Here is a 19,954-nt window from a genome sequence, read left to right as displayed (position 1 = left end):
CACACATTTATATTGGAATTAAATCTCTTGGTAATGATCTCAACTGAGATAATTTAGAATGAAACAAGGGAAATATTTAAATTCAGCTATTACCAATGAACTAAGCTATAGCACAGTATACCTATCTTCCTGTGATCTACACAATATATTTTCCCATTTTCGCATTTCAGAACCAAAGCATTGTATTTAAAACTCTGTCTATATCAAAAGTGAAAAAGTTCTATTAGACTAAATTTACAAATACAGAAATTAGTTTAAAAATATCCATACCGTTATGAAACCAGGATAAACTCCTTTCAAAAAAATTCTATATAATTTTGCATTATATATACAAATAAATATATGGACCTAAAATCTTTTAAATATGGAAAAATACTACAATTTTATGTAGGCATTCAGATTGGTGGAACATCTAGCATGTTCTACATGACTTATAAACAAATATTGGCAGCATGGAGGTTTCTGTATGTTTTCCTTATGCCATGTAGAGACAGAAATAAAAATGATCAAGTTTGTTGTCTAAAAATCACTTATCAGCAAGCTTCCCTCATTAACGTCTTGAAATGAATAGGTTATGATCAACTTTCAATTACATGGTACCTACTGAAATTGATTATAAGTGAAAGGAATCCATCCAAGCATTAGTCATTCAGATTTACACTATGAATGGTACTTTGGATGAGAACTTCAACCTTTGCAATTGTTCTGTTTCTGGCAGCAACCTCTTCAAAGTAAGTTTAAATTGTTATGTAATTATGAACTGTATTTGTTATACAAAACTGATACACTAAACTATCATTTACAGGTACACTAAATGTTCTATTTCATACAGTCTGAACATTTTCTAATATTCCTAATATCATGATATATAAAGCTTTTTTCTTTTTCCTACATATCACCATCTGGATAGTGCAGTAATTACCCTATCACTGATGTTAGAGATTAGGATTAGAATCCTGTTAAGTTCCTACCATATTAGTGGAGTATTTCATCCATTACAGAGCATAGCAGCAGATACAAGGCCTAAAATTATGGATGAACTAGCTCAAGTCAACCCTTGAGACTGGGCTAACATTACCAAGACTCAGTGGAAAAGTACCATCACATAAGATACTAAAGGTAAAGGTAAAGACATATGTGCTAATCATTCCTGACTCTAGGGGGTGGTGTTCATCTCTGTTTCAAAGTTGAAAAGCCAGTGCTATCACAAGACGTCTCCATGGTCATGTGGCCGGCATGACTAAACACCAAAGGCATCTGGAATGCTGTTACCTTTCCACCAAAGGTGGTCCCTATTTTTCTACTTGCATTTTTATGTGCTTTCAAACTACAAGGTTGGCAGAAAGATAGGATACTACATAATGCCAATAGAGTTCCCAAGACAAGAAAATGTTGATTTCCTGCTGTGGATTAACCATGTGTGTGACTCTTAGCATATGGTACCTATTTTCCTGGACTAGTTTTTATTTTAGCATCTGAAATAAGAAAATGTATATCCACATTGTTGTAATATAATCAGATTAGGAATGAGAAATTATCCCTCTGAAATATATAACATTGCATTTTGTTTATGAAAGAATGCATTTCTTCTTTTTGCTCCTATTTCTATACTAATAATTTATAGCTATAAATTGCCATTACTATGGTGATAGATCACTAAGGAAAGAAGGCTTTATATGACTCAATAATGTCTTGGTGATACTATAAATCACTAATGTGAAATGTTCTACATTAAACCAAAAGATTTTAAAGTTCTATTTTAAAATAAGATGACTACTATTGGACATCAGTAACTGTCATTTTTAATGTGTTAAGCAGTGTTTAGATGAATCAGCCATCTAGTTTGATACAAAATTATTTATTTTGACCATAGTTCCATTTAAATTTTTATAATAAATGTTACTATACTCCAAATGTAGTTCTACCATTTCATTTAGATTTTTTTTGTCCCATCTACATAAAGATGACTACTTCTGTATCTATAATCGCTATTTAAAATGCAAAGAGATACACAGTATCGATGTACTAAAAACTCTTTTGCCGACCTAAATAAATATTCAGAAATTGAGAACTCCACAAAACAGGATTCAATAGATTACTTTATAATACCTCTCCAAAAACAATTATTCAATTATCCCAGTAGACTATAGTATGAACTTATAGCTGTTTCCTATTTCAAGTTCAAATAGAAGACAGAAGACAGTCCAGTTTTGTATAGTAATACAAAAGACTACAAACTTTTTTCTTTATTACTTAATGAATATAACAAGTACAGGTGTTATACGGCTTTCCACATTACTCATATTTGTGATATTTCATGGAAGGGTGATTTTCTTCCTGACCTCTCCTGATGGCCTCCTATCCTATCACTGAGGACGCTTTTATTACAAAGCTGAGTCTCCTCGCATGGAGAGGGAGGGAGTCTCACTCTGACCCAAACACTTTGCCCTCCTGCACACCAGGCTAAGGAGAGCGAGCACAATTGAGCAGCCTAGAGTAAGCGCAGCCAGGCAGCCCCTTGGGGAAAGCTGGGTTGGGCTGGGCACTTGCTCTCCACTGCCCAGGACTCCAGGCAGCCTGGGCCACTGTCTGGGGATCTTCCACATGGACCAAGAGGGATGGCAAGGCTCCTCTGCTGTGCAAGGGTTTGGTGCTTGCCCTTGTCTCGCCTTCCTCTGCTGAAGACAATGGATGCCCCCCAGCCTTGTCCAGGCCACCACAGGCACCCAGGGCCACAAGCAACATTGATCTGGCCATGCCCACTGGCCACATTCACCACGGCCCCCAAGTCAACCATAACCCTGATGCGGTCATCAATTAAATCGAGTTTATCACCCCTGGGTTATAGCTATAAGAAAGACATTAATAGAGGAGAGTATGTTAATTCATGATAATCAAGAATCATAATAAGTTGAGTAGCACCTTTTCTGTCTTTAAATTTTATTAAAAGTATTTGTGAACTACAACTTGCTTCACAGGTGCATGGACACAATTTAAATCCTAAATCGGTTTAACTGCTTTGTGCAACTGGTGAAGTGAGCTATAGCTCATAAAAACTTGTGCTTTTAAATAAAACCTGTTAGTTTGCTGCCATACTCCTGCTTCCTGAAAGAGAAAAAATGCTTTTGGCTTTCACATTCACAATAAGTACAAATAATTTCTAATGTACAAAAAACTTGCCAGAATCCCTTATAAAATTTCATCTTATTCTACTGTCAGATGAATTTGACCTGTATGAACAATATGATAGTAATAAAATGGAATAAATTGTTTGTTTGGTGCTGTGTCCTTCAAACATTCTTTGTTGATTTCCAGAAATATTTCATGATTTATTTTTATGTGTCATTTCTAATATGTACTACACAGTAATACAACATTCACTGGTCTTTTTATAGATATTGTGTAAAGCTATATTTACAGTCATGGGAATATATAAATAATATAATATATGGAGACAGTTTAAAGATCTTATTGCATAACAATATCAATCACTATTGATGTGTGCATATGAAAATAGACTAAAATACAATTTGATCTCATGCTTTCTTCTCATTAATCCAAAGCTTTTATATATACATGACATGAATTCTATAAAAAAAATTTATTTATGTTTTTTGTTCCCTTCAAGCATATCCAATTCTCAGAGACTGCCTGGACAAGTCCCTACAGTTTCCTTAGCAAGTTTTTCAGAAGTGGTTTGTTATTGCCTCCTTCCTAGGGTTGAGAGAAAATGACTAGTCCAAAGTCATCCAACCGGATTCATGCCAAAGGTGAGATTAGAATTCATAGTCTCCAAGTTTCTAGTCTGGTGCCTTGACTACTACACCAAACCCATGTAGTGACTAAATATTATTTATATTGTCTGCAAACCTGCAGAAAATTAATCATTGTACATTTCATTTATTTTAATGAGCTAGACAACATGTATTTAATTGTTTTACTAAAATGAACATTATGTTAATTTAATTGGCACATTGGTCCATTTTTCATGAAATAAACAGTAGCAATATAGAAATATTATTTCTTATTCTGTTACAGACATTGGGACTTACAAAAGAAGGTTTACATAGACAATTATTCCTGAGAAGTTCCCAAGTGATTTAAAAACTGTAGAGATGATGAAGGTGGGCACCTGAATGTTGTCATCACCCCAACTGTTAAATGGAATGTTTATTTAAGTTGAGCAAAAAGCAAGCTGAGAGTCTGCAAGAGTTATATCACATACATTGGTCTACTGAGTCAAAATAATGAATTTTCACATTTTAATAGCAGCTATGTTTTATCAATTTTGAGATTGTGTTGATTTTTAAGTGCATTGTTTGCATTTCTTTTCTTTTGTTGATAAATTCAGCATTAGAGTAAGATGTCTTCCTTCCCCTTCATTTGATTTACAATTGGGTAAAGAACAATTGAAAAATATGGATTTGCCCACGATTAAGTTCTTGTGGGTAAAGTATAACTTTAATATTCCATTTGTCCACTTGCCTTTTCATGATAAATCAAGCATGGCAGCATCCTTCACTTGTCCTTCTTTAAAATCAGACAGGTTTTTGAATCATGATCTGTAATACATGTATCATTTATTTGATCTTGTTTAAGAAATGGAAGACAGTTTACACAAGTATGTACTTTTAAAAAAATAATGACACTTTAATAAAACTGTTAAACATTATTGAATATGTTACCATAATCACTTTATTTTGATTAACTTACCAGGTTCTTGCTAGGAGAAAGCTAAAGTGATTGACAGTTCCAGGAAATGCAAAGATTGTTCATATATATCGTAGGACATATTTTATCCACTTTGAAAATTAGTGGAAAAGAAAGAGGAAATATTTTTTAATTTATTTTAATGGAGTTGGTCTACTCTATATCTGCACTCCCTTTGCTGCTATTGCAATTTCCTACTATCAATCTCCAGCCAGGTGTAGATATGGTGAGTAAACTACTCAAACAAATAATACTGGCTGCTATATACTGGTTGTTGTATGAATTCTATTTATTAATTAGGATGGAGTGATACTGTAAAAGAAGTTTGTCATAAGATAACTTTTAAGAACTAGGCATGAGGTAAAATTCAATGTCTTTATTAACAGGCAACAGCAATGAACAAGTTCAGAACACGGACAGCATGCGGGCCGCCTGACAGCTATTTATATTTGACAGCTATCAGGCAGCTGGCCAATCAGCGGTCAGTGATTTCCCTGCCAGCCGGCAGGCGCGCCTGGGCCAATCAGGAGCCTTGGGCTCTGGCCCTGCCTGCCGGCTGCGTCGAAAGTACACAACAATAACTATTTATTTTTAATGCAACCTGCCAAAGGACAAGTTTTGCTAGAATTGTGCACCTATTAGTTGGATTTATTTTGCAAATAGATTTTAATTAACTCATTTGGTATGTTGTATTTACTTAATGATTTGTAGTGGGGGCAGTTAAAAGATGTTTGACTAGTAGCAAGTTCTGTGTATCCTGATGAAGGATCTGTTTAATCCTACACACAAACAATTAGTTTTATAATTACATTTTACATAATTGTAAATGCTTATTATTGAACAATACAGTGCAATCTGGCCAAGATTAATTTCTCTTAGGAGTAAGGTTTGAAATTGTAGCTAACCAATTAAGCCCCTTTTTCCCATTTGTAATGTGCTGATGAAACCCAGTTCTGTTTTTCTTTCTTCCATCAAAACTGGAGCAGTACTGAACCAATATGCAGGATCACTGTTGAAATGCAATTATGAACCAGATAAGCAACTGAATCTAAACAAGACAGCTTGGCAATAATTAATAACAAATGGGCAGATTTGGTTAGCTACAATTCTCTATGAAGATGAAGACTTTCAGAAATGAACAGCAAGTGATGAGAAAATGAGTTCAGGAATCTGGAAATCCTGACATTTCATCGACTATAAATGTTACTTCCAGTTATAATAATGCTATCTCAACCCTCACATCTATCAATTATCTCAGTTTCCCCTGTACAATGCTCTTTCAAATATAGTCATTTATGAGAGAAAACACATTTTTTTATTTTTGGAATTGTGAAAAATAAAAATATTTACCTGACTTTGCATGTTTTCTTTAACAAGATGAATGATTCATCATATTCTGTCCAACAGTGTCTTTATATCAAATTAACTGTTTTGGATTATCTCATTTGTAATAGAATAGACTCTCTTTGAAATTAGCACTGCTTGCCAAGGTCAGCTCATTGTTCTAATGCTAGTCTCTTTACTCTGCAAATGTTATGCTTCAGTTCTGAATAAACCTTTGCAGGCTCTGTTTATTGGCTGCTATTTGTTTCAAACAAACATCATTTTGAGAGGCACAATTACAGTTTTTCAAGGGCTTTAATTTCTTGATAAAGCAGCTTGAAGAGGATTTAGCAAAACATGTCAGGAGAAAATTATAACTTATTTTATGCATTGCATCTACTTTGCTTTCCTTTTTCCTCCAAGAGTTTTTTGAAAATAAAAGGTTGGAGCTGCACATGTCACTGGAGTCTTGGTGAGAATGGCAAAGTTAGAATGGGGACATGGAGAGATGGCCCTATGGTAATGGAACACATCCTGGACAGTGTTGTTTATCTATTGCTATTCTTAATATATTTATATATATACGTATATTAAGAAAATATACATTTTTAATATAGAAATATGCATTCAATTTCTCAGCTGAGATGTGCATCATAACTTTCAGGAAAGAATACAATCTAAGCAATAATTGTGATCTGGTTTACAAAGTTATACAAATATTTATAAAAATAAGGTCAGTTCCCTTAAAAATGGATATAATAAAACTCTGACATCCTCAGAATATTAAGAGTTTTTACAACCTGAACTTACTTTAAGAATTTCAAGAGTATTTCTGAATAAAAATAAGAGTACATTCAGTTTGGAAGTGCTGTACCTGACACTTACAGGTGAAACTCGAAAAATTAGAATATCATGCAAAAGTTCATTTTATTTCAGTAATACAACTTAAAAGATGAAACTAATATATGAGATAGACTCATTACAGGCAAAGCAAGATAGTTCAAGCCATGATTTGTCATAATTGCAATGATTATGGTTTACAGCTCATGAAAACCCAAATCCACAATCTCAGAAAATTAGAATATTACATGCAATCAATAAAACAAGGATTGGACATAGAACAATATCGGACCTCTGAAAAGTATAAGTACTTGGTTTAGGCCCCCTTTGCAGGAATTACTGCCTCAATGTGGCATGGCATGGAAGCCATCAGCCTGTGGCACTGCTGAGGTGTTATGGAAGACCAGGATGCTTCAGCTCTTCTGCATTGTTTGGTCTCATGTCTCTCATCTTTCTCTTGGCAATGCCCCATAGATTCTCTATGGGGTTCAGGTCAGGCGAGTTTGCTGGCCAATCAAGCACAGTAATCCCATAGGCATTGAACCAGGTTTTGGTGCTTTTGGCAATGGGGGCAGGTGCCAAGTCCTGCTGGAAAATGAAGTCAGCATCCCCATAAAGCTTGTCTGTGGAAGGAAGCATGAAGTGCTCCAAAATCTCCTGGTAGACGGCTGCGTTGACCCTGGACTTAATGAAGCACAGTGGACCAACACCAGCAGATGACATGGCTCCCCAAATCAACACAGACTGTGGAAACTTCACACTGGACTTCAAGCATCTTGCAGTGTGTGCCTCTCCATTCTTCCTCCATACTATGGGTCCTTGGTTTACAAATGAGATGCAAAAGTTGCTCTCATCAGAAAAGAGGACTTTAGACCACTAAGCAAAAGACCCAGGTCTGTTTTTCTTTAGCCCAGGTAAGACGCTTCTGACGTTGTTTGTTGTTCAGGAGCGGCTTGACAAGAGGAATATGACATTTGAAGCCCATGTCCAGGATTCGTCTGTGTGTGGTGGCTCTTGATGCACTGACTCCAGCCTCAATCCATTCCTTGTGAAAGTCCCCAACACTTTTGAATGGCCTTTTCCTGACAATCCTCTCCAGGCTGTGGTCATCCCTGCTACTTGTGCACCTTTTTCTTCTACACTTTTCCCTTCCACATAACTTTCTATTAATGTGCTTTGATACAGCAGTTTGGGAACATCCAACTTCTTTTGCAATTATCTTTTGAGGCTTTCCCTCCTTATGGAGGGTGTCAATGATGGTTTTCTGCACAACTGTCAGGTCAGCACTCTTTCCCATGATTGTGATTCCTACTGAACCAGACTGAGAAACCATTTAAAGGCTCAGGAACTAAGATTTTTTCAAAACTGAATATTTAAGGGCACTCGAAGGTGGATTAAAAATAGAAGAGAGATTTAACCACAATCATAATAGTCAGTTTTCAGTTCTGAACAGTAGAATGGTAGAAATGCAACTTCAGTATGTTTAACAGCTGCAGGATAAGTAATAACTTAAGAGTTAATATCTTAACTTGTCCTGTCTTTTAGTATGCTAATTACACAATCTAATGTCTTCTCCCTTCCCCTTGTTATTGTATATCTAGGGACTAAGGGCTTTGTATGAACTTGAGATCTTCTCATTTTTATTTCCATGTCATTGGAAATCTAAAATTGTTGCTTTAATGGAAAAACAAAAGGATTTTTCTGCAGTTTTCCTTGAGAACCAGCTTAATTTCCAAAAATTAATTATATCGTATTTCTTTTGTGGGGAGGGTTGATGATTGTGTCTTGCCTCTTTTCTTTCTTTTTTTGCAAGGAATGTTAATACCAGAGACTGAATTGTGACTCATATAATATTAATATTATACCCAGGAATTATTTTTCTACCTATATTATTTGCATCCTCTAAATGATGTACTTTTTCTGCATTAAGAATCAAGCTAAAGAGTAAAACCTGATGCATCACTAATGCTATGATTATGCTTACTGAACAAAAATTAGAATCTAATTCATTCTTATTTAAACAGCTTTCAGACACTTCATATATTTTAGGATATATTTCTCTCCCCCCATCAGATATGGGAAATACCTTTTACTGAACTATTAAGGATTTAATCATTACGATAGCTACATAGTTGGTTACAGTATTTAGCTTTTCAGATAAAAAAGTTTCACAATTTAAAATTTATCTAATTAAACATAGGTTTCTTTTAAATAAATGAAAAACATTTTGTTGAATGTGAACACCATTTTTGTCTGCCAAATGCTGATAATTTCTGACAGATTTCAGGAACATATGTACCATATGTATATACCAGTTAATGCGCACAAATAAAAAGTGGCAATGCTGACTGTAAACATAAAAGATTATGAATCTTTTATGTTTACAGTCTACTGGATATAGCTTTAGCTGTTTAATATTCTGTATCACTACAATCTAAGATATATTTTTCCTAACTAGGTAACACTATTGATTTTATTGCTTTTGACATTTTTTAACCTACTATGCAATTAACATTGTCTAGTTTGCAGACTTCCCTGCAATTTACTTAATGATAGAAATATATTTTACTTCAGGATGTATTTGACTCAGCAGTACTCAACAGTCCAGATCCAACTGATACCTTAATTCTCAAGTTCAGTGCAAAAATGTATATCTACAATTTCTTGGCATGTGTTATTTATTTATTTCCTTTTTCCTTTATGTAACCATTTATCCCCATGCAAAATTCTTAAACATCTGAAAGCTTGCACACTTTTTTGTATATTGATAAGACATAATGAAATATTGTTTAAGTACATTTTTTGTTATTTCTCACTGTGTTTATATGGTTTTTAATACTTAAATATGGATGTAAATGTGTGATAACTACCAGAAGCCATGATGGATTTGCCAAGAAGAAACTTTACCAGACTAATTTTTGGTTGGTAATCCTCCTTAATAGGTTTGTAAATGTTTATATATTTTGTCATCAGCAAAAAAAAAAGACCAATGCTCCATGACATGCTGATCAGCAATCTTACATAAAAATTAACATATCATTGGGGTAAAAAAAATGCAATTATTTTTATCACATTGGAAAGAGTTATCAAAGCACAATGCCTGTGTCCTCTACTTTTCTATATTTTCTTAGATATATAAAGAGTTGCGGGAATTATTAAATTTGACACAAAATTTGGTGGGATAAGTAAAAGCAACAGAATGAAATTTAACACATTCTTCATTTAGGAAACAAATCCACAGGTGTGGGATGGGGATAATTGACTTGGTGACTAGTACTAGTACTAGAAAAAAAACTTTTATAATTGATTGTAAAATGAATGTGATATAATCTATAGCAATACACTATGCAAAAAAAGGCAAATGTAGTTTTAGATGGTATATTTTACAGAATTATAATTTGCAGTCACAGAAGCAAATCATTTCAATATATTTGTCAGGTCCTAACTTAAGAACTGTGTCCAATTCTAGGCATCATACTTTAACAAAGATTTAGAAAAAAGTAACAGGTTTATATAAGAGCAATAAGGAATATCAAGAGAGATTAAAGGAAGTGCTTAGCCTTGGGGGGGGGGGAAACATCTGAGAAGGGATATAATAGTTCTTTTTGAATATTTGAAAGTATACCTCATAGAAAAAAATCAGGACCTGTTTTCTCTCTTTCTGGAATACAATATGAAACAATGAAAGTTTGGGATGGCATACTGACTGAACATTAGAAAATAATTTAAAGAATAAGACATTTTGACAATGAGAACAATTGCCAGAGAAGTGATAATTAAATATTTCATTAAATCAGTTCAAGCTCCAACGGTCCTTGGAGGAAGCAAACTATCTCGACCCCTTCCAGTCAGGCTTCAGACCCGGTTACAGCACAGAAACCGCTTTGGTCGCATTGACCGATGATCTCTGGAGAGCCAGAGATGGAGGACTTTCCTCCATCCTGGTTCTCCTTGACCTCTCAGCGGCTTTCGATACCATCGACCATGGTATCCTTCTGCGACGACTGCGGGAGGTGGGAGTGGGAGGCACCGTGTTGTGGTGGTTCTCTTCCTACCTCTCGGACAGGTCGCAGTCGGTGTTAGTGGGGGGGCAGAGATCGTCCCCTAGGCCCCTAACATATGGGGTGCCTCAGGGCTCGGTCTTATCCCCCCTACTATTCAACATCTACATGAAACCGCTGGGAGAGATCATCCGCAGGCACGGGATCAGATACCATCAATATGCGGACGATACCCAGTTGTATCTGTCCGCCCCGTGCCAACTCAATGAAGCGGCAGACGTGATGAGCCGGGGCCTCGAGGCCGTTATGGACTGGATGAGGGTTAACAAGCTTGTGCTCAACCCAGAAAAGACCGAGTGGCTGTTGTGTTTCCCTCCCAAAGATTCCACCAATATTCCATCACTCAGGCTGGGGGGTCAAATTCTATACCCCTCAGAGAGGGTTCGCAACTTGGGAGTCCTCCTAGATCCACAGCTATCGTTTGACCACCACCTGACGGCTGTGACTAGGGGGGCATTCGCCCAGGTTCGCCTGGTGCGCCAGTTGCGACCCTACCTGAATCGGGAGGCACTCACAACAGTCACTCGGGCCCTTGTGACCTCTAGGCTGGAATACTGCAATGTGCTCTACATGGGGCTGCCCTTGAAGAGCATCCGGCGTCTTCAGCTGGTACAGAACGCGGCCGCGCGAGTGATTGTGGGTGCACCTCGGTTCACCCACATAACACCTATCCTCCACGAGCTGCGCTGGCTACCTGTCGATCTCCGGATGCGCTTCACGGTGCTATTAGTCACTCATAAAGCCCTGCATGGTAGTGGATCTGGATACTTGAGAGACCGCCTCCTGCCAATCACCTCCCTGCGACCAATTAGATCACACAGATTGGGCCTCCTCCGTATTCCATCGGCCAGCCAGTGTCGGCTGGCAACTACAAGGAGGAGGGCCTTCTCAGTAGTAGCCCCGACCCTTTGGAACGAACTCCCCATGGAGATTCGTACCCTCACCACCGTCCAGGCCTTCCGCACAGCCCTTAAGAACTGGCTAGCCCGTCAGGCCTGGGGACAAGGATAGTTGCCCCTCCCGAATGATGAATGTATGTTGCTTATTATTTTTATTATATGTGTTTATGTCACTGTTTGTACTTCCCCTCCCCCCTGATTTTATGTGAGCCGCCCTGAGTCCCCTCAGGGAAAAGGGCGGCCTACAAATGTTAATAAAATCTCAAATCTCAAATCTCAAAAGGTTGAATCATCATCTGCTTGAGATACTTTCAATTCCTACTCCAAGTATTGAGTGGAAACTATTAGTCTAAATTTCCCTTTCAAATCTATGAATCTATATGGAGAAATCTGGGAAATTGCTGGCAGTTACATGCAGCATCAAACATGATTCAGAATTTGAATGTTGCTTATATGCATTCTCTGTCAACCCCCAAACTCTGCATATTTATATTAGGCAGCATTGTATACTTTAACTCTAAAATTTAATTATGCAGTGAAATTAATTATACTGGCAGTTGTAGATACTTACAATATCTGTTATTTTTTCCACTGCTTGGTTGAATTTTGATGAATGACATTTATGCAATGAAATGTGCAATTAAAAAGTTTTTTTTCCCCAAGAGAAAGATGGATGTTTGTCCTATCTTCTTTCAGTGACCAAATATATTTGAAGAACTTCACATTTTTTTTGCTCTTTGATATGCATATTACTATTTTGTAGACATAATTTTGTTTATTTTCATTGTCATTTTCTTTCTTGCTCACTTTTAATCTTACTATTATTAGCACATTTTTGAAGTAGATGTGCAGAATCTAATAGAATGTTTCCCTAATCAGATGCCTCAGGATATGTTGAAATTACTACACATTTCAAATCCATCCATCTAGGAACTGAGTGAGTTGTATACCAAATACGTTTTGAAGTCAGAGAAAACAAATACAACCACATTATAATGAATACTAAATATAACTTATATTGTTCAGATATTAATGGAATAAAAGTATGAGTGTTTATCTGTAATGTAAATGACTGACATTATATTCTATCAAATCTGGATCAACTGTTAGGAACAACATAGATAGATTTTTTTTCCTAAACTTAAGTCCAAGCACTTTCTGCTAGTTATCTTTTTCCCCCTTCCTTATTTCCCAGCATTGCAATCTTTTCCAAATAATGTAGACACAGGAAGTTCCTGGGTTGAAAAATCATTCCCTAACTGTGACTTTTTGTATTTGTATTTATTTGTATTTATTAGACATTTATAGGCCGCCCTTTTCCCTGAGGGGACTCAGGGCGGCTTACAATCCAAAAGGAAAGGGAGTGTAGGACAATACAAAAAAAATGTGCACAAAAGTAAATTAAATAGTAAAACTCAACATTCACTCAACATTCGGGAGGGGCAAAAGTAAACTTATCCCCAGGCCTGACGGGCTAGCCAGTTCTTGAGGGCTGTGCGGAAGGCCTGGACGGTGGTGAGGGTACGAATCTCCACAGGGAGATTGTTCCATAGTGTCGGAGCCGCAACAGAGAAGGCTCTCCTCCGAATAGTCGCCAGTCGGCACTGACTGGCGGATGGAATACGGAGGAGGCCAACTCTATGCGATCTGATGGGACGCAGGGAGGTAATTGGCAGAAGGCGGTCTCTCAAATAGCCAGATCCACTACCATGGAGCGCTTTATAGGTGGTGAGTAGGACCTTGAAGTGCACCCGGAGATCGACAGGTAGCCAGTGCAGCTCACAGAGGATCGGTGTTATGTGGGCGAACCGTGGTGCGCCCACGATCACTCGCGCGGCCGCATTCTGGACTAGCTGAAGTCTCCGGATGCTCTTCAAGGGCAGCCCCATGTAGAGCACATTACAGTATTCCAGCCTGGAGATCACAAGGGCTCGAGTGACTGTTGTGAGGGCCTCCCGATTCAGGTAGGGCCGCAACTGGCGCACCAGGCGAACCTGGGCAAATGCCCCCCTGGTCACAGCTGAGAGATGGTGGTCAAAAGTCAGCTGTGGGTCCAGGAGGACTCCCAAGTTGCGGGCCCTTTCTGAGGGGTGTAAGTTTTGTCCCCCCAGCATGAGTGATGGTATGTTGGTCAAATTTTTGGGAGGGAAACACAACAGCCACTCGGTCTTGTCTGGGTTGAGTATCAGCTTGTTTGCTTTCATCCAGTCTTTAACGGCTTCTAGACCCTGGCTCATCACGTCCACCGCTTCATTGAGTTGGCACGGGGCGGACAGATACAACTGTGTATCGTCCGCATATTGGTGGTATTTTATCCCGTGCCTTCGGATGATCTCGCCCAGCGGTTTCATGTAAATGTTAAATAGTAGGGGGGATAGGACCGACCCCTGCGGCACCCCATAAGTTAGGGGCCTCAGGGACGATCTCTGCCCCCCCACCAACACCGACTGCGACCTGTCCGAGAGATAGGAGGAGAACCACTGCAAAACAGTGCCGCCCACCCCTATCTCTCGCAGTCGTCGCAGAAGGATACCATGGTTGATGGTATCGAAAGCTGCTGAGAGGTCCAGGAGAACTAGGATGGAAGCATGGCCTCCATCCCTAGCTCTCCAGAGATCATTGGTCAATGCGACCAAAGCGGTTTCTTTGCTGTAACCGGGTCTGAAGCCAGACTGGAAGGGGTCAAGATAGTTAGCTTCCTCCAAGGTACGCTGAAGCTGGAGAGCCACCACCTTCTCAACAACCTTCCCTACAAAGGGGAGGTTGGAGACTGGACGATAGTTATTAAGAACAGCTGGATCCAAGGACGGTTTCTTCAGGAGGGGGCTTACCACCGCTGTCTTGAGCGCGGTGGGAAAGTACCCCTCCCGAAGAGAGGCGGTAACAACCGCCTGGATCCAGCCTTGTGTCACCTCACTGCTGTTGGCAACCAGCCAGGAGGGACACGGGTCCAGTATGCAGGTGGAGGCACTCACAGCTCGCATAGCCTTGTCCACATCCCCAGAGGCAACTTCCTGAAACTCAACCCAGAGATGGTTTGTCAAGTCTTCTCCTTGTGTCTCGGCTGGATCTACTGGGGTGGAGTCCAGGTCCGCTCGAAACCGGGCAACTTTGTCCGCCAAGAACTGGACATACTCCTCAGCCTTACCCTGTAGGGAGTCCCCCGTCTCCCTCCTATTTAGGAGGGAGCGGGTTATCCTAAACAGGGCGGCTGGGCGGGACTCGGCGGACGCTACCAAGGAGGCAATATATGTTCTTTTTGCTGTTCTTAAAGTCCGAATATACTCCTTGGTGCATGCTGTTAAAAGTGCCCGTTTCGACTCGGACCTATTGGACCTCCACGAGTGTTCTAGGCGTCTCCTCCGGCGCTTTACCTCCCGGAGCTCCTCAGTGAACCAAGGAGGCCTCCGGGGGCCGCTGACCCGGAGGGGCCGTAGCGGCGCAATCCGGTCTAGAGACTCCGAAGCTGCCGAGTGCCAGGCAGCGACGAGGGTCTCCGCCAAACTGTGGGCGAGGGTATCAGGAATAACCCCAAGCTCCGTCTGGAACCTAACAGGATCCATCAGTCGCTTGGGGCGGAACCAGCTGATCGGTTCCTCCTCCCTACGGTGGGGGTTTGGCTTGAATGTGCATTTAACTTGAATGTGCATTTAATTTGGAATTCATATTTACAAAGGATTGTCTACACTAAATATTGGTGTTGTTCTTCCTCAGACTAGTGAAGCACTGAAGCCATATAATGTTTTCAGGAACCAAAACACGGGGCTTCAGTTGTTCCTGAAAGCTTTGAGTGGCTTCAATATTTTGTTAGCTGAAGGAAGGAGAATCATATCTGTCATTTTAGTAATAGATAGCCTATTCATATCTAATCTATTAAACCCAAGGAATGCCTGTAACACATGAGAAATGTAATTACTTAAAAAGTATTTGCATTAGATTGTTAGATTCAAATTTACCGTGTATCTCTACTAATCTCTTCAAGCAAACGTTTTTATGAATAAGGAAGGGAGTGAAACCTTTCTTCATTACATTAACAGTCCAAACCATAACTTTCAATAAAATAATTGATTTTTGGCTTATATTCCTAAATAGCCTTTTATTAATCACTATTTTAACTGCCTTCAAAATCCATTACATTGCATTACGTTTTGTTCATTTTTTCAGCTGCTCTGAAGTAGATATATAAATTTAGTTACTGGCATTTAATAGAAAAACCAATTTCTCATTTTAAATCCCCCCCCTATTAAGTTTTAATAATACAATACAATAGCAGAGTTGGAAGATATCTTGGAGGTCTTCTAGGCCAACCCCCTGCCTAGGCAGGAAACCCTATACTGTTTCAGACAAATGGCTATCCGACATCTTCTTAAAGACTTCCAGCATTGGAGCATTCACAACTTCTGGAGGCAAGTGTTCCACTGATTTAATTGTTCTGTCACGAAATTTCTCCTCAGTTGCTTCTCTCCTTGATTAGTTTCCACCCATTGTTTCTTGTTCTACACTCAGGTGCCTTGGAGAATAGCTTGACTCCCTCTTCTTTGTGGCAACTCCTGAGATATTGGAACACTGCTATCATGTCTCCCCTAGTCCTTTTTTCATTAAACTAGACATACCCAGTTCCTGCAACTGTTCTTCATATGTTTTAGTCTCCAGACCTCTAATTATCTTTGTTGCTGTTCTCTGCACTCTTTCTAGAGTTTCCACATCTTTTTTACATCGTGACGACCAAAATTGAATGCAGTATTCCAAGTGTGGCCTTACCAAAGCATTATAAAGTGGTATTAACACTTCACGTGATCTTGATTCTATCCCTCTGTTTATATAGCTTAGAACTGTATTGGCTTTTATACTTGAACACTTCATTATAAAATGTATTTCCTAAATTTCTCAAGAACCCTTATGAAGCCAATGCATAATAAAAAGTATGGAAATATATAATTTATATAATTGGAAAACTCTTTGCAGTGCAGTGTGATAAAGCTCTGTCTATGCTACCAGTGTTGGATACAGAGGAATGAGTATTTGCATGTATATAAGTTAGGGAGATCATTATTCAGCATTTTCACTTCTTTTATTTAGTAGACAGTTGTCTCAAAATAACAGTAAATCATTTTGAAATCTTAGTTCTGAAATGAGCAGTGTAAATGTAACATACATGCATATAAATAATTTATTTTATAAAAGCATTTAAAGTTGACAGTGATTGAGTTTCACATGTAAATGAGGATTCAACTGATCTTATGTCCAACCATGTAGCATCTCAAAACAACATGTTGTTCAATTTAGCAAAACAAAATAGGTGGCACAATATCTTTTTCCACTGATATGTAGATGTATATTTGATTCTTATACCATTTAAATTAGGAATAGCTAAAAGTATATCTCATAATTTACTTGAAGATTCCTAGATAATTACAAGCATAATAACATATTTCCCCACCTTCTTGATATCCATAATCTGTATTTATGTCAGCCCAGTATCTAGATTTATTATCATACTAACAGTCTTTTTATACTTTGATTGATGCGAAAGCATAGATATTCTAATATCTTCTCTGCAATATCTATGCAATGGGAGCTTAAGGAAGATATAAATGGGGGAAAACTCAAATTTCCCTTAATTAAATTGGTGCTAAAAAGAAATAATAAAACAAGCCATTGAGACAAGATAAGGGTATACATCTCTCAATTTTTCAAGTACTTTATTCCTGGATATCAAAACATCTTAAGAGAATCCTTCTCCAGTATTTCGTGGCCTCAGTACAAGACCACCAAATATCGTAGAATGTGCCATCCCTTCTTCCACATTTCCAACACAGTGGAAATAACCCAGGAAACATTTTGGCTAACCTCATTGGGGGGAAGTGCCATCTATAAACCATCTTGTATATGTTTTCTTTAAACGCTGTAGATATTGTAAGTTTAATAGTCTTACTCCGTAGATCCCACCATTTGCCCATTTCAATCTCATAGCCAAAGTTTCTCTCCCATGTTATTAGAAGGCTTTTATCCATCTCTTCTTTAGCATCTTGACAGGTCAAAAATTGATAAATCTTTGATAACATTTTCTTATCTCCGCCAAACAAAATCTTATCTAGCCCCTGGGGGTTTGGGTAGATCCCAAACCGTACCTTATTGCTTTTAAACCTATTTCTAATCTGTAAATATTCCCACCATTCCAGATTCCTGTCCTGCTGCTCTAATTCCATCTTTGTTTTCATGTTGCCATCTTCTGTCATAATGTCTTTATATATTATGTTTCTTGTCCAATTAAATATACTGGGATGCGTTAAGGCCTCCAACGGTGCCAACCAACACGGAACCCTAAGGTAGTATTTTTTCCTCATCTTTTCCCACATCCCCATCAAAATCTTCCGAATATAATGTCCCATGAAGTACCTATGGGGGATATCTCTTTCTTGCCAGAGGGAGGCATGCCATTCCTGGGGGAGATCATGTCCCTCTATAGCCAATAGGTGCCTTCTACTTAACGTCACCCAATCCTTCACCCATGTCATAATTGCTGTATTATAATATGCTTCCCAGTTGGTTACTCCGAAGCCTCCCAGTTCTTTACGTTTTTGCAACATTTGGGCTTTAATTCGTGCTTTCTTGCCTTGCCATATAAATCGAGCCACTATTGTCTCCAAGGATTTAAAAAAATTTTGTCCAATTTAGTCGGTGCCGTTTGAAACAAAAACAAAAATTTCGGTAATACATGTGTCTTAACTGTCGCAATGCTGCCCATCAAAGACAGTTGTTTACCACTCCAATTAGTCATATCCTTAGATACCTGTTGTAGTAATTTCATATAATTATCTACCTTGATAGAGGAACATCTCTCCGTGAGCCAAATTCCCAAGTATTGTATTTTGTGGGGCATGTTAATCCCTAACAGGCTTTGTACTTCCCTTTTCTGGTTCAAAGTCATATTCTTGATTAACAGTTTTGTCTCTCTTTATTTATACGTAACCCCGCTATCATACCATACTCCTCTATTTTACGTAAAAGTTGTATCCCAGAAGCCATAGGATCCTCCAAAATAAAAACAAGGTCGTCGGCAAAAGCCTGGATCTTAAATTCCTGAGCTTTAGCTCATAACCCTTTAATTTGTATATCACTCCTCACTATTCTAAGAAGGGGTTCTAATGTAAGGATAAACAGTAGGGGGGATAACGGGCAACCTTGTCTTGTGCCTTTACCAATCTCAATATCACCCGCCTCTTCTCCATTTACCAATAATGTCACAGTTTGTTGTACATAAATGTACAATGTGCTTAATTCTAGCCATTTCTTCTTTTTTCTTATCATCTAGTGGGTCCTGTTGCAAGGCTTTTTCCACCACCTCCAATTTGGCTACCCATTTTGCCCTCTCTTCTAATTCTGGCTAAAAGAGGTTACCGGGGCAAGCATGGAATGAAAACCCGAGAATTTTTTACTAAGCATAAAACCAGAAAACATGAGTAAATCTATATGGCATTTGAGCCTACATATAATTGTGGCTGCAAGAATCACCTATGCGCAATTTTGGAAATCTACTACCATACCATCAGAAGATGCCATAATTAAAAGGATTTATGAATGTGCAGAAATGGACAGAATGACGGGTTGGCTGAGGGACAAAGGAGAAATGGAACATTATCTTAGCTGGAACCTATGGTATATGTGGGCAACAAGGAGAACAGCAGGGACTTAAAATGGGGAAAGTTAAATAGCAGTTGTTAACAATGGGAACTAAAAGTGAACATGGGCATTGTAATAGATCCCTGAACTTTGTAACGAGAAGATGCTGGTTAGAGACTAAACAATGAGGAAGGGAAAAAAAAGTTGGGGTGTGAATGACTGTCACAGCAGGGTGGGGGGGTTGTATGTTTAAAGTTGTATTTGTATGTCTTATTCTTTAAAAAAAAAAACCAATAAAGATTATTTTTTTAAAAACATCTTAAGAGAAGGAGCACAATCAAGATAAGATAGCACATATCAAAATAAATTGGCTGCCCAGAACTACCTTATAAGATGTGTGACCAATAAATTAAATAAAAAATAAGGTGAATCTATATGAAAATGAATTAACAACATAGAATTTTCTCAAAGGAGCTGGAAAATTTATTCTTAGGAACT

General features: G+C 38.3%; 1 long non-coding RNA gene across 2 annotated transcripts in view; it reads left to right on the top strand.

Annotated features, from left to right (window-relative positions):
• The window catches only part of LOC148045924 (uncharacterized), an 80,693-nt gene that overhangs the window by 48,590 nt on the left and 12,149 nt on the right, over positions 1–19,954 (top strand). The window contains exons 2-3 of one of the 2 annotated variants that reach the window (XR_015696253.1): positions 3,629–3,770; positions 4,039–4,338. This is a non-coding gene — a long non-coding RNA (uncharacterized LOC148045924). Of the gene's footprint in view, positions 1–3,628; positions 3,771–4,038; positions 4,339–19,954 lie in introns of those variants that run through there. The other variant, XR_015696252.1, reaches the window with a different exon arrangement.

The sequence above is a fragment of the Thamnophis sirtalis genome, unplaced genomic scaffold (assembly GCF_051295495.1).
Source record: "Thamnophis sirtalis isolate CommonGarterSnake01/CBP01778 unplaced genomic scaffold, rThaSir2_p1.2 scaffold_4, whole genome shotgun sequence".
Taxonomy (NCBI): domain Eukaryota; kingdom Metazoa; phylum Chordata; class Lepidosauria; order Squamata; family Natricidae; genus Thamnophis; species Thamnophis sirtalis.
This window is presented reverse-complemented; position numbering and strand designations above follow the sequence as displayed.